This window comes from Felis catus, chromosome F1 (assembly GCF_018350175.1).
Source record: "Felis catus isolate Fca126 chromosome F1, F.catus_Fca126_mat1.0, whole genome shotgun sequence".
In the NCBI taxonomy this organism is placed as follows: Eukaryota; Metazoa; Chordata; class Mammalia; order Carnivora; family Felidae; genus Felis; species Felis catus.
Genome location: NC_058384.1, coordinates 21,688,911 through 21,702,094, shown reverse-complemented (window position 1 = coordinate 21,702,094; position 13,184 = coordinate 21,688,911). Strand labels below are relative to the sequence as shown.

Here is a 13,184-nt window from a genome sequence, read left to right as displayed (position 1 = left end):
TTCAAAGGAGAGAGAATCCCAAGCAGGCTCCATGCTCACCTCAGAGCTCAATGTGGTCCTCAATCCTACGACCCTGGGATCATTACCTGAGCCACCCAGGTGCCCTTATTTCAATATTTTTTTGATACTTTGATATGTTAATCCCTAATATAGTTAAGTCAATAAATATATTTATTGATGAAGAGAGAAGGAGAATATTGTTAGTTTTTCTTTTATTCACTCCCTGTTGTTTGATTTGCCATGTAAACTTGTATTCTTAATGGAATATTTTTAATTCAAGAAAGTAGTAAAGAACAATGACAGAAATATCAATCCAGACAAAATTTACTCATTATTGATTGATATTATCCTGTTAATGGATGTTAACTATAGTTTGTTTCTTAGAGAATTACCTAAGGAATAAATATTGTAGATGGAAAAAAGACAATCACTGAAAACTTACATTTATATATCTCCATCTGTGAATTAGTTGAATAGATTTATAGTGTCTTGGGAAGGTACAAGTTAGCTTTTGAACCTCAATTTTGGCCTCTGTTTGTCAGTAATTTTTTTGCTATGATAGTTCTTTTTCATTTATTTTTTTTTCCATTATCAGGAGCTTTCAGAGTAACAATTATTTATGGTTTTAAAATTGTTCGCTTGTTACTATTTATATTCATTAACTGCTAAACTCTCAGGGAATATGTGCCTCAGGGAACTGGGGTAATTGTCCATGCTAACCAAGTACAGTGATAAAATGTTAGACAAATAAAACTTTCCACTTCTACTTCCCTTGTAGGAAGTTTATTAGCATTTACAACCACCATGATGTTAGGAACCAACACTTATTAGAAACCACTTTGTGTAGAAATACTACTGGCTTCATGCCAATTCTTGAGATGGAAATGACCAGTTGGCACTAAGCACAAATAGACTTTATTCTCATCTACTAGAGTCACCTAGACTTTAATTTAGGAGTGACTTTAGCAGTTACTAGTTCATGAGACAGCTAAGGCAGCCAGTATTTTCTAAACATTTCAGGAGTGTAGGGCACCTAGGTGGCTCAATTGGTTAAGCATCCAACTGGGTTTTGGCTCAGGTCATGGTCTCACAGCTTTGTGGGTTTGAGCCCCACATTGGGCTCTGCACGGACAGTGTGGGCCTGCTTGGGATTGTCTCTCTCTCCCTCTCTCTCTGCCCCTGCCCCACTTGCACTGTCTCTGTCTCTCTCAAAATTAAAAAAACAAAAAACAAAAAACAAAAAACCACATGCAAAGAAATTTCAGGAGTGTTTGAGAATCTTGGTGAAAGGCAAGGCTTTGCTTATCACAGGGTTGTTCAGAAGTGAAAGGTGTTGGCAATGTAATAAAGTGGCCAGTCCTTGATCTGAAAGCAAATGGTATTTTTTTTTAATGAAAGAGAAATTAAAACATGTTACCTTCACACCCATCTGTTAAACCATCTGTGCCCATAATAGATATAAAATTGATTGCTATTGAGTTTAAAAATTGTGGAAATTTGAGAGTCATTGTAACTTTCTGATTCTCTTTTACCTGATCTCTAGTATTTGGGGAAAATAATAGAAATCCCACAGGTCACTCTAAGGAAAATTAAAAAAAACAATATATGTTAAAATGCTTTCACAAATGTAAAGCACATGTTGGGTTTTCTTTGTGATATATAATCTAGTAGATACAAGGGAAGAAGGATGTTGGTTTTCATCATTTTTTGACTACTTTTGCCACCTAACCCATATGAGTACAATGCCAATAAAAAAGATTGCTAAATTGTTTTAATCATGAACAAAACCTGCCACTGTTAGTCTCTTTCAAGAAAACAGAAACACATGACTCAGTAGAAACCTGTGTTTTCATCGTTTTCTTTGGCATATAAAAGCTGTGGGTTTGCAAAGACAGCATGTACTAAATATTTAACTTAATGCAAAGCATTGGAATTGGTATTTCCTTTCCAACATTTGCACATAATTAGTACCAAATTAGACTTTTTATTACATATTCGTTTTTCCATTTAGACTTCAGAATGTAAACTAAAACCCCCTCTTTTGCGCATGTTTGTGTGTGTCTGGGTATGTCTGTGTGGGTAATATATATATATATATATTTTTTTTTTTTTTCAGAATTCTTCTTCAAGCAGATGTTCATCAACTACTTCTAAGAATTTGTGCTTATCATGATTAAACTAACTTTAAGAACAACATTTAAGGATGATAAACAGGTATCTAACTGTAAAAAGAAATGTCTCACTAAATTCGTCTTGAAAAATCATAATTTCTTTAGTCCTCATGAGAACTTACAGACTCTAGACAGATTTATAAAAGTTACCATTTCTGGCATTTATTTAGCAAGAGTTTGAAGTAACAATGATCTTTGAATGCTAATTAACTATATTATGCAGTTATAAATGACTTTTTCCCTTCAAGTTTCGAATACTGTCCATTCATCAGTCATAGACTGACCAAATCCCTGTATTCAATTGGTCTACATTTTGCCCGTCCAGTATAGAAAAGGCCTGTGCATTTTTCCTGGTTGGCAAACCACCTATTTGTTAGATATTTATTTCTAAACTTAAAAATAGAGAAGATAAATTTCAAAACATCAGCGTCCTACAAAACATATAGCTGAAATACGTATATAAAATTGTTCGGTTATTAATAAACATATATTCTTTAACTGCTGAGTTACCCAATTCATACTGCTCAGCAGCACAGTAATGCTGACTAATAAAAAAATCAGCATTTTTAATAAGCATTATGGTATTCTCTGATCTGGTCATGAAAATAGTCAGGTGTTCACATGCCCCAGGTGAGTGCTAATAGGTGCCTCCCAAATTCTTGTACCACTTCTACTTCTTCAGGGACGATTTGGGTAAGGGTAGGAAAGAGAGGAAACACTGCAATTTGAATTTTGAATCTCTCTGCCTTGTTCCTTCATAAACCGAGATCAGCCTGTTGTGATCTTCACTTGATGAGCAAGTTGAATTATGCCTTTTAAGGAGCTGGTCAACATCAGTGTGGTGTCAGACTCAAATTCCAGTTTAAGTCAAAGCTTTTAAAACTAAGAGCTGGCTGAGAAAATGAATTGGTTACAACAACACATGGAAAATTTCAAACAATGTATTGATCGCCTCAGATCGATTGAATAGTACATGGCAAGTCTGGATCAAGAAACATGATATTCCCACAAACCCATAAAACTGCCTTTAGTCCCTAAGTTGTATTAGAATTCAGGCCCAGCACTGTTCTCATCTCTCCTAGCAAGGGGAGGCTATAGAAAACATAAATCCGGCCCTCAAATGCTAGCTTCACAGAGAAAATATACACGTGGATGCAAGAAGAAAATAATCAACAGTGAAATTATATATTTTTCTCTTAAGAACAACCCGAATTTAAGAAATTGAAGTATAAATTCAGGAGAGCATCAGAAAAAAGTTTACTGAAAACGTTGGCTCTTAAAGGTCTTAAAGAGTGAGTAAAAATTAGTCAATGATTCTCAACCCTGGCTATGTGTTTGAATTGCCTAAGGATCTTTTAAAAACTACCTGGGCCCCACCCTCTGAATTTGTGATTTAACTGGCCTGGGGTGTGGCCCAGGATAGTTTTACAAAGCTCTCAGGTGATTTTAATGTGCAGGCAGGGTTGAGAACCTTGGAGTAAGACAATGAAGAAGAAAAAAAGAAAGAGAGAAAGCAGAAGTTTAAGAACATGTGCCAATTCATTCACCCATTTACTCATTCAATAAAAATATTTATTGAGTGTCTACTCCATGCTAGTCATTGAACTAGGTGGTGGGTCAAAGTAAAATGATTGAGAAATGATGCTTGGAGTTTTCCATCTAGTAAAGAGATTCATGTAAAAACGAGTTATTACAATGTACAGTGATACTTCACAGAACATTACAGGACAAAGATTATCTTTTGGTCATTGTTGCTTAGTGCATTGGTTCTCAAGCTAGTAGGCAAATTGGAATCACCTGAGGAGCTTTAAAAAGTAATGTTTTCTGGGGGTGCCTGGGGGCTCAGTCAGTTAAGCATCTGACTCTTGATCTCAGCTCAGTTCTTGATCTCATGGTTAAGAGTTCAAGCCCTGTATTGGCTCCACACTGGGCATGAAGCCTACTTAGAAAGAAGAAAAAAAAAAAGTAATGTTTTCTGGATCCCAAACCCAGACACTCAAATTGGATTGGCTTTGGAATCCAAATTTACTTATTTTTAAGTGTTTATTTATTTATTTTGAGAAAGAGAGTGTGTGCACACATATGAGCAGGGATGGGGCAGAGAGAAAGAGGTAGAGAGAAGAGAGAGGGAGAGAGAATCCCAAGCAGGTTCTGCGCTGTCAGACCAGAGACTGATGCAGGGCTCAAACTCACGAACTGTGAGATCATGACCTGAGCTGATATCAAGAGTCAACGCTTAACCGACTGAGCCACCCAGGTGCCCCAGAATCCAAATTTAAAATAAAAAACAAGATGAAAACAAAATACCTCTCTAGGTTATTTCTATACACAGTATTCGACTAGATGAACTGGAGGGATAGAAGTAAAAGGTGCATTTGGGAGTCAGATTAAATTGCCAGGCAAAACAAGGGATCTGGCAGAGGGATCTGGAAATCACCACACTGAATGATTGACTTCTTGAAATTTCCCTATGATCCAAGGAAACAACAATTTGTAGAAGTGTTGTTTGGCAACTAAATGCAGAATAGAATATGGGATAGAGTTCCTGAAGGTGATTTATCATTAGATACAGTGCTTAGTGTCCCAAGAAAATATTTTAATTTACTTATGATCAGAAGGAAAAAACTTTAGGTCAAAGAAAATGTTTTAATATATAATATTAGCATATTTTTTTCTTTTTAACCAGCATAGTCATAAAGTAAAATTTTTAGTGTGTGTGTGTGTGTGTGTGTGTGTGTGTGTGTGTGTTTTGAGGGGAGTTGGCTGTTGGGAAGGGAGGTAAAGGTCCTCAAAGACAAAAGTGCTTAGGTCAGTGGAAGTCATAATGTAGTCCTAGGTTAAAGGATAATCCAATATCAACTAATTTTTAAGTTCTGTTAGGTATATGATTTGAACAAACAAGCAAGCATTTGCTTTCCTATTCCTTTAAATTATTTCCACCTTCATTTTGGAGACCCAGAATTCGAGGGTCAAAACTTTTATTTATTTTATCTTATTAGAATCCCTAGCTCCATGCTAGAGAGAGCTGATTAAATGAATCAAAAGATTTGGTTTCCAAGGGCCATATACTTTCAGAGGACATATGGTTTCCCTCTATCCGGAATGCTTTACCCCTTTTGTCCATTTGGGGAACCCCTAATATGCTTCTTCAAAACTTAAAATATTTAAATTTTGTGTGCAATATTCTCTAGCCTCTCCTGCCACCCACCTAAAGTAATCATTATGACTGATCAGTCCCAACATTTTGTTTATCCATTGGTATTGCATACTAACCAATGCATTATACTTAATTAAGTGTGGGTCAGTATCTTCCAACATGACTCTCAATATCCTGGTTTATTCACTCCTGTGTTCTTATGCTAGAGCATCATTCCTAACATGTAATACATACCTCAGAATATCTGTCCATTAGTGCAGTAGGTCCATATATTATTAAATGTAATACTGCACAAACTTGGACTGTTCTTTGGAGAAAAGTTAACTAAATGAAGCAAAGTTCTGGATAACAACACTGTTTTAATGAAGTGAAATTAAATTACTTCTCAAAGAATTCCCACTTCCTGTAGGCTAAGATACAGATAGGTAAAGACCTCATAGTTCTTGATAGATCTCAAATAATTTTTTTTATATTCATAATTGACCATTCCAAAATAGAAAGACCTCAGCAAAAAGCCATCATTTCTTGAATTTTATTTTTGAGCGAGATTTTGGACATTACAGCATATGCTGTACTTATCTTTCTGCCAGAGTTGAAAGATGTATAAACCACATTGGCCACACATCTAAAGAAACTTGAAAAATATAAACTAATCATTCTTAGATCTATGGTAACCTTTCTTCATAAACTTGTTTTTAATAGATCCATCTGTTCACATTTAAAATACACTTCCTTTATCTCAAGTATGATCAGACTGAAGGTCTGGCTATTCATTTGTATTTTCCAGGAAGCCCCAAGTTCCAAAGTGCTATTTCAGCTGGGACACTTGTATAAAAGCTGGTTCTATTAAAGAAGAAAGAGGAGTATTTGAATTATTTTTAATCTCTAAGCCAGTTATTTTTAATCTAGTCCCTAAAGAGGAATTATATTCACTGGAAAATGGTCCACCATACCTCAACCTTAATATCAATTATGCTCGTTTTGCCTCTCCAGAAAGTATGCAATCGCTTTTTACCATGATAGCTTTGGGTAAGAAATGATCTCAAAAGAGTAGACACTAAACTGAGGTTGAGAAGGAGAATTTATTCAGTTGAGTTGAGAGTCTTTGGGTTGCTGTGGAAAGGTTTGGAGGGGGAAATAATGGAAAAATGGATCAGGTGGAAAGGCATTATAAGAGAAAGAGATGAAGAAAATTGGAAAGATTCGGATGTTCTAAAAGAACCACATTTGGGGCGCCTGGGTGGCTCAGTAGGTTGGGCATCCGACTTCGGCTCAGGTCATGATCTCGTGGTTCGTGAATTCGAGCCCCACGTCAGGCTCTGTGCTGACTGTTCAGAGCCTGGAGCCTGTTTCAGATTCTGTGTCTCCTTCTCCCTCTCTCTCTGTCTCTGTCTGTCTGTCTGTCTCTCTCTCTCTCTCATTCTGCCCCTCTCCCACTCATACTCTGTCTCTCTCTCTCAAAAATAAATACATGTTAAAAAAAATTAAAAAAAAAAAAAAGAACCACACTTGGCCACTCAGTGTGGCAGGCATGTGTGTCATCATGAAATCAGTGGACCTTCAGGTTCCGGTGGAAATTTGGTATCACATCAGGTCTAGCTATGAGAATGGCAAGGTTTTTTAGGCAGAGCTGGAATAAGTGCTCAAGGATGTTTGCTGAACTGAACACCAGAGAAGAGAAAAACAATCCATGACCACAAGAGGTTCACAGTCTACTAGTAGTTTGAGGCATGACTCCAACAGAGGCAGGTGAAGAGTAGGGGGACTGATGGGCTCATTGGCACAGTATTGTTTATCAATGATATGAGGAATTAGGGTATAACTGATGTTAAAGGGAAATTGTTAACCTTCTGTGTAGGGAATGGAACAGACTCAGAGGGGAGACTTAGAACTGAGAACTTGGAGATCATTATGCCAGCCATCTCATTAAAAAAAATTTTTTTTAAGTTTATTTATTTTGAGAGAGAGAGAGAGCACGAGTATGGTAGGGACAGAAAGAGAGGGGAGAGGGAGAATCTAATGCGGGGCTCAAACTCACGAACTGTGAGATCATGACCTGAGCTGAAGTCTGACGCTTAATGGACTGAGCCACCCAGACTCCCCAAGCCAACTCTTTTTTTTTTTTTTTAAGTGAAAATAGCAGCATGGTGCAGTGGTTAAGAACATGGGGGGTAAAACTACCTGGGTTCAAATTTGATTTCTACCCCTTATTACTTAACCATTCAGTGTCCAGTTTCTTTAATAGTAGAGCAGAGGTAATACATAGTGTCTACTTTCTTGTTGTGAGAATAATTAACACAACTAAAATGTTGAGAACAGTGGCTGGCTTGTAATAACTGCTCAAAAAATGCTAGCTAGAAGCATATCACAGTTTTCATATTTGCAGTTGCAGAAACATGGGTAGGCATTTGCAGATACAGACTGACTTATCTCCAGATTTCCAGTGCTTTCCCATTTTGGCCTTGTTGGTGTTTAAACATTAGTTAAGTAACAGAAATTAGTACTTGCTCCTGCTCTTTTGCTTTTTTGTTTGGTTTGGATTGTTTTCTGGTAACTTGTATAACTTTATTAATTAATTTATTAGAGAAATAATTTTTTATTCAATAAATTCTTTTCCCTGAAGATTGTAGAAACTGTTATATTTATAGCAGTGGCAAAACTGACTGAAGCAACCAACATAGTGAAATCCCTACATGTTGAAAGGCCTTGCCTGCTAAACCTTATTTTTGGGACCTCCCAGCAACTGGCAGCAATAGACCTCCCTGCAAAGCAGCATGGCCTCAAAAAACCTTCTGCCTTGCCAAAGTCTAGCTGAGAACAGTTGACCTGTCAGCTCCTACCTCTGGGCTCAGAATCTCCTGCCCTTTTAGAAACTGAAGTAGGTCTATATTGGCTTCAGACCCAGGACCACACACATGTGTGCACATGTACACACACACACACACACACACACACACACACACACTCCAAAATATACAAATACATGTCCTGACACCTGTGAGCTGAACTGTCTGTAAGAATTGTACTTAAGGACACAATACTGTAATTTGATATTAACTGGATCCCAGTAAAAAAATAAATGGCACAATCAGAGTGAGTACGGAGAATTTAATAAAGGCACTATTTACAAACATGTGGGCGATGTTTCAGGGAAGCAAAAACTGTTGGTGCAATACTTTGCCTGAAGCCTTCACCATCTTTAGGCCTGAAGGAAGGGGTAAAGGATGGAAGGAATTATCAGGACCTGGAGAGAGTGCTTCATAGAGAAGGCTACTCAAAAGCAGCTGTGGCCTCCCTTAAAGGAAGGCAGTCATCTTAAGACCACTTGGCAGGGAGGAAAGTCTAGAATATTGCTGTATGTCCACATTTCTCGTGCTCTTCAGATTATTGCCAGTGCCTCCCATGGGCTCAACCCAGTCCTTGTAGGTCAGATTCCTCGGACAAAAAGTAGGGTAGAGATTATATCCACAGGGGTGTGTTACAACTCCTTGGTTGCTCATTATCAATTCTTTTTAAAAAAATTTTTTTAATGTTTATTTTTGGCAGAGAGACAGAGCATGAACGGGGGAGGGGCAGGGAGAGAGGGAGACACAGAATCCGAAGCAGGTTCCAGGCTTTGAGCTGTCAGCACAGAGCCGGACGTGGGGCTTGAACTCAAAAACCACAAGATCATGACCCAAGCCAAAGTCGGGCGCTCAACCAACTGAGCCACCCAGGCACTCCACTTATCATCAATTCTTTTTTTTTTTTTAATTTTTTTTTCAACGTTTATTTATTTTTGGGACAGAGAGAGACAGAGCATGAACGGGGGAGGGGCAGAGAGAGAGGGAGACACAGAATCGGAAACAGGCTCCAGGCTCTGAGCCATCAGCCCAGAGCCCGACGCGGGGCTCAAACTCACGGACCGCGAGATCGTGACCTGGCTGAAGTCGGACGCTTAACCGACTGCGCCACCCAGGCGCCCCAATCATCAATTCTTAAGTGGGTGAAAAAAACTGCAATCCTCAATGCGTAGAGTATGGAAAGTCTATTTATTGTCATATCATTGTGGAATGATACCAATTTTGTCATGTTCTCATCTCCAACCTAAAATGTTAGCCATAATCAATGATGTTCAAATAAAGTCTCAAGAAAAAAGGGAGGGGTGTGAAGAGGTAATTGACATAAAATGTGCCTGCTATTCTTCCTTCTGTAGCTGGACACAAGTCTTCCATGAATTAATTACTGGTTCCCTCTTTCGCCATATATTCCTGTAGCCAGGTTCTCTTCTGGTACTAAATATTTTAGGAAGCAATTTATTAATGCTAAATAATTTTTTTTTTCAGGAACTGGAAGAAAAAGGAATGCTTCTGAAGGGGAGCAGAATTTGCCAACTGAAAATCTGACTCTTTGGCTTACAGATCAATTTTAGGCTGATTATCTTTAGCAAGAGACATAGGAAAGCTCTGAAAACTGAAAAGAAGTTTCTCTTTTGTAAAAGACATCGCGACATGTATAAGAGATGTCTCTTTTTCTAAGGGTGTCTCCCTGATGCACCAGACAGAGGGATAACTCTTAAATTGCTAGAAATCCTTATCAACAGAGGAGGCAATGACATGAATCTGCATAACAACCTTACTCTTTTGACTGTGCTTCTCCTGGTAAGCTCTCGTAACAGCCTTCCTTTCTTACCCCCCAACATCTTCTTTTGTCTTTAACTGGAGATATAATTTAAAGTGGTGGATTAGGCCATTCCAGGAGCTGCTCAATTTTCCAGAGTAACTCCCATGTGTACAGGAGGCATACGTGTTACTAAACTTTTCTTTGTTTTTCTCCTGTTGTTTTGCCTTTTCTTACAGGGAGTCCCCTCTAAGGAGAAACTAGAAAGGTAGAGAAAAAAGTATTTTACCTCCCATCAGTCCCCAACTTATGTAATGAGGCCAGCATTACTCTGATGCCAAAACCAAAGTCATTGTAGGAAAAGAAAACTACAGAACAGTAATCCTCATCATCTTAGATGCAAATAGCCTTAATAATATATGAGCAAGTCAAATCTAATAAAATACAAAAATAATATTTTGGTATGATCAGTAGATAAAAGGTCAATTCAACATTTGAAAATTAATGAATATAATTCACTAGACTAACAGATTTTTAAAGATTATATGATCACCTCAATAGATGTATAAAGAACATTTTATAAAATTCGACATTCACGAATGAAAAAAGGACTTTCAGCAAAATAGAAAGTGAAGTGCCCTACTTGATAAATAGAACCTAGGAAAATCTACAGCTAACATCATATCTCATGATGAAAGATTGAATGCTTTTCTTCTAAGATTGGCAATAAGTTGTTGGGGAGGAAAAATTCCCTCTGCCCTTAGTCTTCTGGACCAAGAACCCAAGTGACATGATTAACAAGAGAAAATCAAGTTTAATTTCATTCATATGAGGAATGCACACAGACATGAAAATCCCAAGACAGTCAACTAACAGGAGGTTCATACATGACATCCTGAGCTAAAGAGAGGAGTAGGGATCTGGTGATACAAAGGGAAGAACACCATTAGCAGCAAGGTGAAAGGAGATGTTTGGAAAACAAAGGTTGCCCTGTTATGCAGATAAGTTTCTTAGGTAAAGAGGAATATCTTTTAATAGCTCTCTTCCTGTTATGGGCAGGCAGTTAAAGGGGAGGTTGAGAGCTTTTCCTGTATGCTGGATTTTCATTCCTTTTAACTCAAAATATTCTTCACACCAAAATGGCTCATCTTAAGGTAGCCTGTCCTTGACCTCTACAGTTCCCCCTCTGAAACTTCCATGAAGTTTTACACATTAAAAATTGAGTTGGTAGAGGGGCACCTGGTTGGCCAGTCTCACGGTTCATGAGTTCTAGCCCCACATCTGGCTCACTGCTGTTATCCTGCCAGTGCAGAGCCCACTTCATGTCCTCTGTCCCCTTCTCTCTGACCCTCCCCCACTTGCACTCTACCCAAAATAATAGTTTTTAAAAAATGAGTTAGTAGATTGTCCTGTCTTACTGATTTAGTCTCTTAGTCCTGACAATACGTCACTTCGATTAAACTCATTTTAGGAGGCAGGATTATGTTCTCAAAGTTAAGCCTATAGTTTAAGTAATCAGGTATTGAATAAGAGGGACTTCTATGGAAACGCTGAATCAAATTAATTGAATCAAAATAATTTAATCAAATTATAAACCAGTTTCTAAGTTCTGAGAGTAGCCAATCAAGATTTTTAGATGTCAGTTTAGAAGTGTTTTCAGATAGAATGAAAGCTGGCAGTGGCAATCTCACATATTTTCCTTGTTTATAGTTCAAATGTTTCTGATTTTTTTTTTTTTGAGTGGCCCGTAGGACAACAGACATTCAAGTTGTCTTTGTGTGAGCTATTATGGTGATTTGTCTGAAGCTTACATCAAGTTAATCATACTTAGTTTGCAGGGCATCAAGAAAAAAGGGCAATTTGAGTTCTCAAATAATTCCAAGTCATAAAGGTGGGAAAAAAATGAAAAATGTGAGTTTGGAGATGTACATCCAAGACATCGGGAAAATAAATTAACACTAATTTATTTGCAAAGTAAGTCGAGTTTTAAAAATAACTTGGCCTGATTATTTACGTAAGTGCAACAAGAATAGCAGTTGACTATATAGGCTCTTTAAAACTTTTTTTTTGCTGAAAAAATTCTTAACAAAATATTAGCAAACTGAATCCTACCATAATCAAGTGAAATTTCTTTCTGGGATACAAGGGTGGTCCAATATTCACAAATCAACTAATGTGATATTGACATCAACAAGAGAAATGATAAAAAACATATGATCATTTCAATAGATACAGAAGAAGCATTTGACAAAGTACAACATTCATTCATGATAAAAACCCTGAAAAAGTAGGTTTATGGAGAACATACCTCAACATATTAAAGGCCATCTATGAAAAACCCACACCTAACATCAATTCAACGGTGAGAAACTGAGAGATTTTCCTCTAAGATCAGGAAAAAAAAAGATCAAAAAAAGATCTTCAAGGATGTCCACTCTTACCACTTTTATTCAACATAGTACTGGAAGCCCTACTCACAGAAGTCAGAAAAGAAAAAAATAAAAGGCATCCAAATTGGTAAGAAGTAAAACTTTCACTATTTGCAGGTGACATGATACTATACATAGAACACCTGAAAGACTCCACCAAAAAGCTACTAGTACTCATAAGCAAATTCAGTAATGTCACCAGATTCAAAATCAATATACAGAAATCTCTTGTATTTCTATACACTAATAATGAAGTAGAAAGAGAAATTAAGAAAACAATCCCATTTACAATTATGCCAAAAATAATAAGAAACCAAGGAATAAACTTAACCAAAAAGGTGAAAGATCTGTACACTGAAAACTATAAAACATTGGTGAAAGAAATTGAAGATGGAAAAAATAAATGGAAAGATATTCTATGTTCATGGATTGAGAGAACAAATATTGTTAAAATGTCCATAGTACACAAAGAACTCTACAGATTTAATCCAACCCCTAACAAAATACCAATGTCACTCTTCACAAAATAGAATAAATAATTTTAAAATTTGTAGGGAATCACAAACAACCCTAAATAGGAAAGAGATCTATTTTTTTTTAATTTTTAAAAAATGTTTTATTTATTTTTGAGAGAGAGAGACAGAGACAGAGACAGAGCATGAGTGGGGGAGGAGCAGAGAGAGAGAGGAAGACACAGAATCCGAAGCAGGCTCCTGGCTCTGAACTGTCAGCACAGAGCACGATGCAGAACTTGAAATCACGAATTACGAGATCATGACTTGAGCTGAAGTCAGATGCTTAATCGACTGAGCCACCCAGACACCCCAT

At 37.2% G+C, this 13,184-nt stretch overlaps 1 long non-coding RNA gene across 2 annotated transcripts in view; it reads left to right on the top strand.

Annotated features, from left to right (window-relative positions):
* Nucleotides 1-10,138, top strand: part of LOC123382778 — a 99,066-nt gene extending 88,928 nt beyond the window's left edge. For both annotated transcript variants that reach the window (XR_006591688.1, XR_006591687.1), the window contains exons 7-8: nt 2,117-2,214; nt 9,654-10,138. This is a non-coding gene — a long non-coding RNA (uncharacterized LOC123382778). The remainder of the gene's footprint in view (nt 1-2,116; nt 2,215-9,653) is intronic.
* Nucleotides 10,139-13,184: the final 3,046 nt, after the last annotated feature.